Here is an 11,325-nt window from a genome sequence, read left to right as displayed (position 1 = left end):
TCGTTTCGTGTACTGAGAGGGATGATTGAGGATATGTTGGTTTAAGTTGATAAATTCTACTATCCAGTAGATTTTATTGTCCTGGATACTCAACCCATCATATATGTGAGCACTCAGATACCCACCATTCTTGGTCGCCCATTCCTTACTACATCAAATGCCATCATTAATTGTAGGAATGAAATTATAAATTTATCTTTCAAAAATATGACATTGGAGCTCAACATCTTTTTCAACATGAGAAAACAGCTAGAGGATGATGACGATACCCAAAACATTAACAATATTAATTCTCTCATGGAAGATAGAGCACTTTTGACTCTATACTCTGACCCTCTAGAGACGTGCTTGGCCCACTCCCTTGATTTGGATGATGACATGATTAGGTAGATGGATGTCATGCTTGATGTTGGGTCGGTACTTGAAGTTAATTGGTGAAGGCCACAATTTGAGAAATCGCCCCAAGATGATGTAGTGTCTCTACCATCTAGGCTCAAAGCACCGAAGCTTGACTTAAAACCTTTACCCGTTGATCTTAAATATGTCTACTTAGGTTAAGATGAGACATAACCAGTGGTGATTTCTTCCCACCTTGAGAAAGAACAAGAGAGTATGTAAGACCTGTAACCTAGCCTGTACCATTCCATAAACTTCTACGGTTCCCTCTAGTCGAGTTTCGGCAACCCGGGACGAGTAGATAACATTGGCGCATGCTCTTGAGTCACATCTTGTAAACCTGAGCCGACTCAAAATGAGACCTATGTCATTTTGACCGTGCCGTCGCCGCGGTTCCGACGATGCGTCTTGTGCGTCAATACGATGCTCAGATTATAAGATCCGGCCCGTGCATTATCTAGGCCGTTGATCGCTTGATTGTGGGACCCACCTATTCCTATTGTTGTACTTCCCTAGAAACATTAATTACTATGATGTCACCCTAGGGGTGACATCACCCTACCATACCACCTTACCTTCCCTTTTCCCCATAAGTCAAACTCATTAATTCCCATTACCTCACCATCCCTCTCTCCCATCACTCCCTTACATCATTTCTCTCTTTCACTTCTCTCCATTCCAAGCAATCCCTCCATGGAGCAACCCACGTCCATGGCTCCCATGAGAGAGCTAGTGTGGCCCACCTCCCTATCTCCCATCTCCACCATCCAATGATCATCTCCACCATTGAAATTGTTTCTTTGGGACTCTATCATGCATTGGCGGAAGAAGGAAGAAGAGATCTCGAGGTGGGTGCTTTTATTTATTGATTTTATGATTTGAGGGCCCACATATGTGGGACCCATCTTGATGTATGTATTATATAAGGAGGGCCCATAGTGGCGGGGTCCCTCCCTTCCATCACGTCTCTCTCTCTCTCTCTATCCCTCTCCCTTGTGATGACCCATGGCCCACCTAATATTTGATCCAGACCATCCAGTGGTCAGTTGGATGGTCCAGCAGCCCTGAACAAAGGAAAACACAAATAGCAGCTTGATCCAATGTGGGGCCCACCATCTTGGCGTGCTGCATCTGCACGTAGGACCCACCAGCCTGGGAGTGGATTAGCTAGAGCACCACACGCAGCTGCAGCTGCTGATGCTGAGACGTCAGCAAGTTTTCTGGAGACCCCCTTTTTGTTTATATATATCCATATATTATAATATAATATGTTATATATTTGGTGGGCCATGTGTGTGGACCCCACCACGATGCCTATGTTATTCCTACACCGTCCATTCATTTAACTGGACGGGCAGAGCTTTCAGTAGCCAAAGGTGTATGGCTTCATCCAGCCGTCATTGACCAGGACGGTAGACTCCACCCTGATATGTGTTTCATCCACTGTCCATTTGACGACGGTGGAATCCACCTATACAGTTGGCGTATTATCACAGCAAGTGCTGTGGGGCCAGTACGATGTATGTGTTATGTATGTACCCGCCCGTTCATTTCTGGACACGTGGGGCTATCCCACACGTGTGACACGTCTGGGGTGTGACCCACTTGATGTACGTGTGCTATATTCCACACCCTCCATTGGCCAGGAAGGTGGACCCCACCTCAATGTATAGGTTGTATTCACACCGTCCAGATATCCGGACAGTGGAAATCCACCGTGATGCACGTGTCTCATCCGTGCTATCCAATTACGGACGTGGGACCACACCTGGTGTGTGATGTCCACACGTGGGACGTGGACCATGCCTCAGTACACATGTGTTATACACACACCGTCCATCTGTTTTTCTATGGAAGGGGCGCACCATGATATGGGTGCGGTGCAGCCACGCCGTCCATCCACTAGATGTGTGGACCCCACCGTGATTTATGTATTTTATCCCCACCATTCATCTGTACAGTGGGTACCACAGTGATGCGTTTATCATATCTAAACTGTCCGTCCATTTTGCTGACGGTAGGGCCCACCTTGTTGGTATTTGCATCTGTACCATCCATTGATGATATGGGGCCAGCCGTGATGTATTTGTATCATCCACGCCGTCCAGGCGATCTGGGCGATGCTGGACATGCTTGGATGTGCTAAGGAGCCCCCGCTGTGTTGTATATGTTTCATTCACACCGTCCAGAATGCTTGGACGGTGCTGGACAGTGTTTGGGCGGTACTGTTGACCCCACCTCAATGTATGTTTCATATCCACACCATCCAGAGTGTTTGAACGGTGCTGGACAATGTATGGAAGGTGCTATTTTTACATGGGCAATGTCTGGCCAGTGCTGATTTACGTGGAAAATGTTTGGACGGTACCGTGGGCTCTACTGCAATGTATGTACCCACCCTGCCCATCTGGTGGGGGCCATTCGCTGCATATGTGGGGTCCACCTGTTATATATTAGGCCCATGTGATGGGGCCCACCTTGGTGTACGTACTCTATATTCGCACCGTCCAAAGGCCCACCGTTGATGCGTGTACTGTATATCTACACCGTCCATTTGTGCGGCTCGCCGTGATGAATGTATTGTACATCTATGCCGACCATTGATGCGGCCCGATTTGATATCCACGAGGCATATTGGTGCGGCCCACGTAATGAGGCCCATTACGATGTATTCGAGGCTCATGGGCAAGGCCCGCTGTGATGTATTCAAAGCCCATGGGCATGGCCATTGTGATTCGTTTGAGGCCCTTGTATGAAGCCTAACGCGACATATGAGAGGCCCATGAATAGGACTCGATGTGATGTATGTGTGGCCGTTACGTTGTGTATGAATCTCTTATGTGGGTCACTCCTTGAGAGCAATGTTGGTTGAATGTCCACATTGATGGGCAATGATGGTTAGATGTCCTCATTGTGACCTTCCCTTTGGCCTTATTAGGCCTATTCTTGCCAATTCTGATTATCGATCGATCCGATTGTCGTGACCGATTTGCCGACTCTGATTATCGATCGACCCCGATTGTCGAAACCGATTACCGACTCCGATTGCCGTGACCGATTTGCCGATTCTGATTATCGATCGATCCGATTGTCGTGACCGATTTGCCGACTCTGATTATCGATCGATCCCGATTGTCGAAACCGATTACCGACTCCGATTGCTGTGACCGATTTGTTGATTCTGATTATCGATCGATCCGATTGTCGTGACCGATTTGCCGACTCTGATTATCGATCGACCCCGATTGTCGAAACCGATTACCGACTCCGATTGCCTGACTGATTTGCCGACTCTGATTATCGATCGACCTCGATTGTCGAGACCGATTATGATTATCGATCGTTTCACCGATTTGCCGATTCGATTATCGATCGATTCGATTGTCGTGACCGATTTGCCGACTACGATTATCGATCGATCGATTGTCGAAACCGATTACCGACTCCGATTCCCCTATTTGCCGATTCGATTATCGATCGATTCAATTGTCGTGACCGATTTGCCGACTACGATTATCGATCGATCCCGATTAGCCGACTCTGATTATCGATCGATTGCGTTTGATTTGCCGATTCGATTATCGATCGATTCGATTGTCGTGACCGATTTCGATTATGATTATCGATCGACCCCGATTGTCGAAACCGATTACGATTTTCGTGACCGATTTGCCGATTTCGATTATCGATCGATCCGATTGCTGACCGATTTGACCGACTACGATTATCGATCACCCATGTGAGGCATTGATATGTATCGAGCCATGATTGCTGAGGTCGATTGTATTGCATTCAGATTGTCGAGGCCGTTCCAGTATCGATTGATTGCCATGGCCATTGTCAGAGACCCAGTGATGTATTCATGAGACCCATAGTTGAGGGCCATTGTGATATGTATTAAGCCTATGACGCATGGTCCATTTAATGAATTGCATTTAAGACCCATGTGTAGGGCCCACATGTCCTTGTTTGAGGCCATGGGCAAGGCCCATTGTGATGTATTCATGGCCTATGGGCAAGGCCCATTGGTGATATGTATTAGACCCATGAGCGGGGTCCACTGTTGTGTATATGTGGCCTTTGAGTAAGACCCATTGTATTGTATATTAGGCCCTTTGTGTGAGGCCGTGTGCCCATTATATGTTTGACTTATGTAGGCCATTCCTTGGGGGCAATGTTGGTTAAGTGTCCACATGGTCGAGGTCGATTATCGATCGTTTGGTTGTAGATACCGCATTATGAGTATGTGACATGTAGCATCATGATACGATGCCCATACGCATCATCTCGCATGTTTGTTATGAGAGGTGGTTGATCATTGCATATATCATTAGCCATGTTGTTATGAGACTCCCGATAGGTGGAGGTTATCTCACATGAGCACACGGTATGTGCGGATCGATGCATGATGGATTGTATGACTCATGCATCTCGCATTATGATTACTATACGCCCTAGCGACATCGGGTCGTAGCCTCCACAGCATATCGTGGATGGCCAAATAGGACACCGGAAATGTTTGGTTCTAGCATACGGCGCCCATAGATGTCCCGGGTGAAAATCCCTAAACCTCCGTGGCCGGGAGACGCCCCAACGTCGAGACCGAGTGGATACATGAGCGCCCAAGTGCCAAATACCGGGAGGCCGCGTCTCCCACCGTGTCGTGGTCGGTTGGGAGGGTGTGGCCTTACCCGCCCGAGGGTAGGGGGCAATACTAGGCCGAGTTTGACCAGCTCGTGAATGGGTCCGCTATCGACGTGCGGATAGGTATTGGCGACTATTGGCAAGGCGGATAGTGAGGTTTCTTATGCTCACTTGGGTTGCGGGTGGGAGAGCGGCGGTGCCATTTGGAGTGTACTAAACCCGGTGATGATCCCAGAGATGAACCGTCGATATGTGGATTTAGTGAGCGGGAGTTGCATACTCATTCATGCATTCATTCATTCACTATCTACTCGGGTTGGTGGTAAGCAACTAGTTGATACGTGTGCCTTCGCAATGGCCAAGATTTCGGTTGGGGCGCGCGACTAACCTGAGTTCTGGAGTCTACCACATTGAGTCCGACTATCCAAATTTAGGTATGGGACTGGTTTGGATAGAAGTCTCTTGTGATGGACCCCATAGCCTGCGATACTATGTACTACCATCCCGACTTCACACTCCAGTATGGTCATTCCATCCGCACCGCATATTGCATTACATCCGCGGCATACGACATCTTGGGTTACTGTGTTTCTACATTTATATGGTTTAGATATGGCTGACGTGTTTGTGAACACATAAGGAATTATATACCCAATTGCATTTATATGGTTATATGGTCTAGGTACGACTGATGCTATTTGTGTTACTCATCAGAAATGTATATTGTATTGCATCCTCTACATTTGATATTTGGCTCTTTATGACTCCTCATTTGCGTAGCTGTTATATATTGCGTATATATCGATTGGCTCATGGACTTGTTCATATTTCCGCTTACTCTGTTATCGTATGATCTATGATCTTGTGAGTATTTCTGTTTACTCAGATAATTCATGATCTTGCTAGTATCTTTGCTTATTCCGATATTGTACGGTTTATGGATTACCAGTACTTCCAGTTTGTATGATAATGGCATTGTACCGAATACTTGGCACTTACCTTGTGCACACACTTACACCACCCTCTAAGCTTTCTATAAGCTTATGCACGATAGATGCGTGCAGGTGTTTTTAGGTTGCAGCAGCGTTGAGCTTGGAGCGTGCAGTTGTATTCTGGAGCTTTGATTTCGATATATGTATTTCCCTTTCAGCATTGTATTCAAATGATTATATTAGTGGATATGTGATGATGATGTTGCCTTTATGATTTGGGTATGCTTGTGGTTATGCTTATTACGAGATAAATGTATATTGGCAAAAAAAAAAAAAAAAAATCCTCCTTGTAGGATCCCAGGATCGGAATCTGGCGTGTGAACGCTAGGATCCGAGAATGGGGTACTACGGAGGCTGTCAGCACCAGATTCGGCAATCGGGATTTCTATGAATCCGATTTCCGGGTTTGGGGCGTGACAGAGTATGCTTATTTCTACTCTCATTGAGAATAAATAAGCCCTTGGATGGTCGATTGCGGACCTCAAGGGAATTAACCATTTAATTTGTACTCACCGTATTCATCTTAAAGATAATGCGAAAAACTCCCAACAACCACAACATGGACTCAATACAAATATGAAAGAAGAGTTAAGGCTAAGGTACTTAAGTTGTTGGATGTGGGTATCATATACCCTATATCCAATAGTCAATGAGTGAGTCCAACTCAGGTGGTTCCTAAGAAGTCCGGAATCACCATCATAACCAATGTCAACAATAAACTCGTGCCAATTAGAGTCACTACTGGTTGGAGAATGTTCATTGACTACAGGAAGTTGAATACCATTACTGGGAAGGATCACTTTCCTTTGCCCTTCATTAATCAAATTTTGGAAAGGCTAGCTGGTCATTCTTACTATTGCCTCCTTGACGGATATTCAAACTACAATCAGATAGAGATATCCCTTGAAGATCAAGAGAAGACAACATTCACATGTCCCTTTAGCATCTTCGCTTACCGAAGGATGCCATTCGGACTATGTAATGCCCCCGCCACATTTCAGTGATGCATGTTGAGCATATTTTCTGACATGGTGGGGCAGTATTTTGAGGTCTTCATGGACGAATTCTCTATTTTTGATCCATCCTTCAATGAGTATTTGAAAAATCTTAGACGTGTGTTAAAGCAATGTGAGGAGAAGAACTTAGTTCTAAATTAGGAGAAATGTCATTTCATGGTTCCTAAGGGAATAGTGCATAGACATATAATTTCGTCCATGGGAATTAAGGTAGACAAGGCTAAAATTGACCTTATCTCTAACCTACCTCCACCCAAGAGAATACATGACGTCCGATCCTTCTTAGGACATGCCGGATTCTATAGACGATTCATAAAGGACTTTATCCATCTTTGTCGTCCTTTATGTAATCTACTTCAAAAGGATGCACCATACGAGTGGACTCAACAATGCCAAGAAGTTTTTACTAAGTTTAAGGCTATGTTGACAACCGCGCTTATAATGCAGCCACCCGATTGGAGCATCCCTTTTGAGATTATGTGTGATACGTCTGACTATGTTATTGGGGCGATGTTAGGCCAAAGAAAAGAGAAGAAACCTTATGTAATTTACTATGCAAGTAGAACTCTAAATGCTGCCCAAGTGAACTATTCTACTACGGAGAAGGAACTCTTAGTTGTAGTGTTCGCTTTGGACAAATTTAAGTCCTACTTGATTGGATCTAAGATCATCATTTACATTGATCATGCGGCCCTGAAGTACCTTCTTTCCAAGAAGGATGTCAAGCCCTGTTTGATAAGATGAATCCTCCTACTCCAAGAATTCGATTTGGAAATATGAGGCAAAAATGGAGTAAAGAACGTAGTGGCCGACCATCTTTCGAGACTCGATCTCCCCGATTCTCTCGAGCCGACATCGATAAATGATATGTTCCCTGACGAACAATTATTTAAACTCTAACAATTACCTTGGTTTGCTGACATTGCGAATTATCTTGCCACAGGTTTCACACCGACATATTGGACTATGTAAGATAAGAAAAAAATTCTTCGTTGAGGAACGTAAGTTCTTTTAGGATGATCCTTATCTGTTTAAATATTGCCCAGACTAAATTCTAAGGAGATGTGTGCCAGATAATGAACATTAGAGTGTTATCTCCTTTTGTCACTCTCAGGCCCATGATGGTCACTTTTCTTCTAAAAAGACCACGGCCAAAATTCTGCAATGCGGCTTTTATTAGCCCACAATGTTCAAAGATACTCATGAGTTTTGTAAAGCTTGTGAGCTTTGTCAGAAATTAGGAGGATTGTCCCATCAAAATATGATGTCTTGAACCCCATTCTAATTATTGAAGCATTCGATTGCTAGGGCATTGATTTTATGGGACCATTTCCCCAATTCTTTAGAAATATTTATATAGTGTTGGCAGTAAACTATGTCACTAAGTGGGTCGAAGCAATCCCGTGCTGGAACAATGATCATCGAACGGTCATTAAATTCTTAAAAGAAAATATCATTTCCTGGTTCGGAACGCCTTGGGCCATCATTAGTGATGAAGGGTTACACTTTTGCAATAGGCCATTCGAGAACCGTTCTTCACGACCGACTATCAAAATCCCTTCCTCATTTTCTTTTATCTATACTGAAAAGTCTTTTCGTATGGAAGGCAAAGGTGTAACCTATCATCAGAGGATGAACTCTACCCTCTGAATATCGCCCGATCTTATTTACACATTGAGCGAGTGGCTAAATAGGTAACCAATCTCATCAGGTATCGGTCATACACTACGTGTCTGCCTATCTTGGCACTTAGAGTTATAGTTGTTCAGTTTGAATTGAGCCACAAATCCGATTCTGGCACTCTTGCACCCATACAACTAGTCAAAAACAGAGCAACAACAGGAACTATATCTGGACTTGTGATGGTAATGTCTACGTGTTGAATCATGAGTGACCACTAGTTGTAGAGTTTCTTATGAATGTAATGCCTTGAATTCTTTATTTTACCAACACTATTTATAATCATTTGAGTGTGTTAAAATCTTACTTGTTAAATTCTCATAAGCCGAGGATGGTGGTATGAGACACTATACCTGAGTTGTCGGCATATGCTGGGTGACAACCCCCATAGTGACCTTTGAGCTTCTATGATGTGATGTTTGTAAATTGGACTAATAACAGTTGGATTAATCATGCATACATGGCACATGAGCATTATTGAGTGCCTGGTTGACTGTTTGAAAGACCAGTTTACTGTTCAGATGACCCTCTTTATATTTTGAATGGGTCGACTGTCTGAAAGACCCATTCTCTTACATGAATGTGTCAACTATTTGAAAGGTCCATTCATTTTTTTTTAATTGTTTGTGCCAACTATTTAAAAGGTTCATTCATTTGTTTAACTGTATGTGCATCCCCATGCTGATTGCATTCATACATTCATATACTAATCAATATTACATTTGCATTGTGTTATATTTGTTAGGAGTGGATTGTATTTTCTTATATTATACTTTGAATCGTGCTTTGGATGTGTAGTTGGTGTTGTATTCATGAGTTGTGAATTATAATTTTGATATTATAGTTTCTTAAATTGTACTTGTAAAATGAGGCTAATCTCTCTCTTTTAAAAAATAAAAAATAAATAAAAATTCAAGTGATGTCCCCTTATATTCTACTTATGAAGTGTAAATTGTATATTCTTGTATTCCACGTATTAGGTGTAGATTGAATAGTGTATATTCCTGAGTTTGTTTGAATATTACTCTTAACTATTGTGATGCATTGGTAATCTTGAAGGGTATCCCTCACTGGGATAGCCATTGACACTATCAAATCATATTTAGTTGGTGCAGGATTCGTAAATGATGCACAAGTTGACATTGATGTGGAGCATGATGAGCTATTTGATCTTACAGTTTAAATTTATTTATTTTTAATTGTCTTTCATATTTGTTATTCTATATTCTTTTAAATTTGTTTGTCTTAAGTCATTGGTTTGTATAAGCCCTTTGGACAACCATTTATACATTTGGTATTTATATTCAAATATGTTTATTCTTAGGAAAAAATAAATTTTAATGTGAGATGAAGGATATCCTTAAGGGTTAACATTCAAAATTTCAGAAAATGAGTACTAAACTCGGATTACATAATCTAGGGCATTACAATTATACTATAGAATGTAAATGACGGATGATTGGAATGATAATTGAAAGATAAATTTGGTTTAATTGGGTTGGAACAAGACTTATCTTCCTACTGAATTCTTTTTCTATTTATAGTCTCAAGCTAGCTATTCGGATGCTTCCCATGTTGTGACAGTTCCCTTTTTTGCTTCTACACCAACCATCTGTCCCTAATCTTTACTATACAATTACCATTCACTCGACCGCTTATTGAATGATACGGCATTGCTCAATGAGATCCAACTATATTACAGTAGAATTCTCTTCTTATATCCCAATTATCTCCAAATACACCAAGCAAGGATCCTTACTCTTCCTCGGGTGGTAGACTCTCGGGAGTTTCGACACCCGGTCAAGGGTTCGAGTATCCAAAGGTGGTGAAATTCCACCAGGGTAAGTGTGTGTGCGTGTGTATAAAAATAAAAAAATAAAAAAATAATACATCATGCAAATCTATCTATGTCACACGAAACTCACCCTTAATTTGCAAATCTATCTATATCACACGAAACTCGCCCTTATTAGCTTTAGCAAGGATTGCCACAATGGGGATGAACAGGTTCCACCCTGCCTCCTATTGTGTGGCCCACTGAGTTCTCGATATCCATCGTTTTCGGGCTCAAGTCATAACATGAGATGGTGAAACTGAGTTAGATTTCTCGAGGACATTGGCCCCACATGACTTCCGCCTGCGGGTAAGGTTGTGTTGGCTGGAGGCCTATCATGATGTTTTACAGGTATAAATAAATAAAAAAATTTAAAAAAAAAAAACGAAAAAGAAAAAAAAAGAGAGAGAGAGAGAGAGGTATATACAAAACTCAAGTGGGCCGCACGAGACGAAACAGTAGGGATTCACTGACCACCGTTTGAAACATTGGTATGTCCACAAAGTTTCATGTCAGGCTAAGTTCTTGGTTTTTTCACTTCATTCCAATGGGAATGACCTCATAAACGGTTTGGATGGCATATAAATGTTAAGGTAGATCCCAGGAAGGTTTCACTTCATTCCACGGTTTTTCCTCTCGTGCGGTCCAGTTGAGTTTTGGATCCAACTCAGGTTTTGGTCGCATGTCTTAAAATGAACTCTCAAAACGGATGGACGGTGTGGATTTCTCACAAACATCACGGTGGGTCCCACCTAGCATCCCA

Source organism: Magnolia sinica, chromosome 5 (assembly GCF_029962835.1).
Source record: "Magnolia sinica isolate HGM2019 chromosome 5, MsV1, whole genome shotgun sequence".
Lineage (NCBI taxonomy): Eukaryota > Viridiplantae > Streptophyta > Magnoliopsida > Magnoliales > Magnoliaceae > Magnolia > Magnolia sinica.
Note: the sequence above shows the minus strand (reverse complement) of the source record.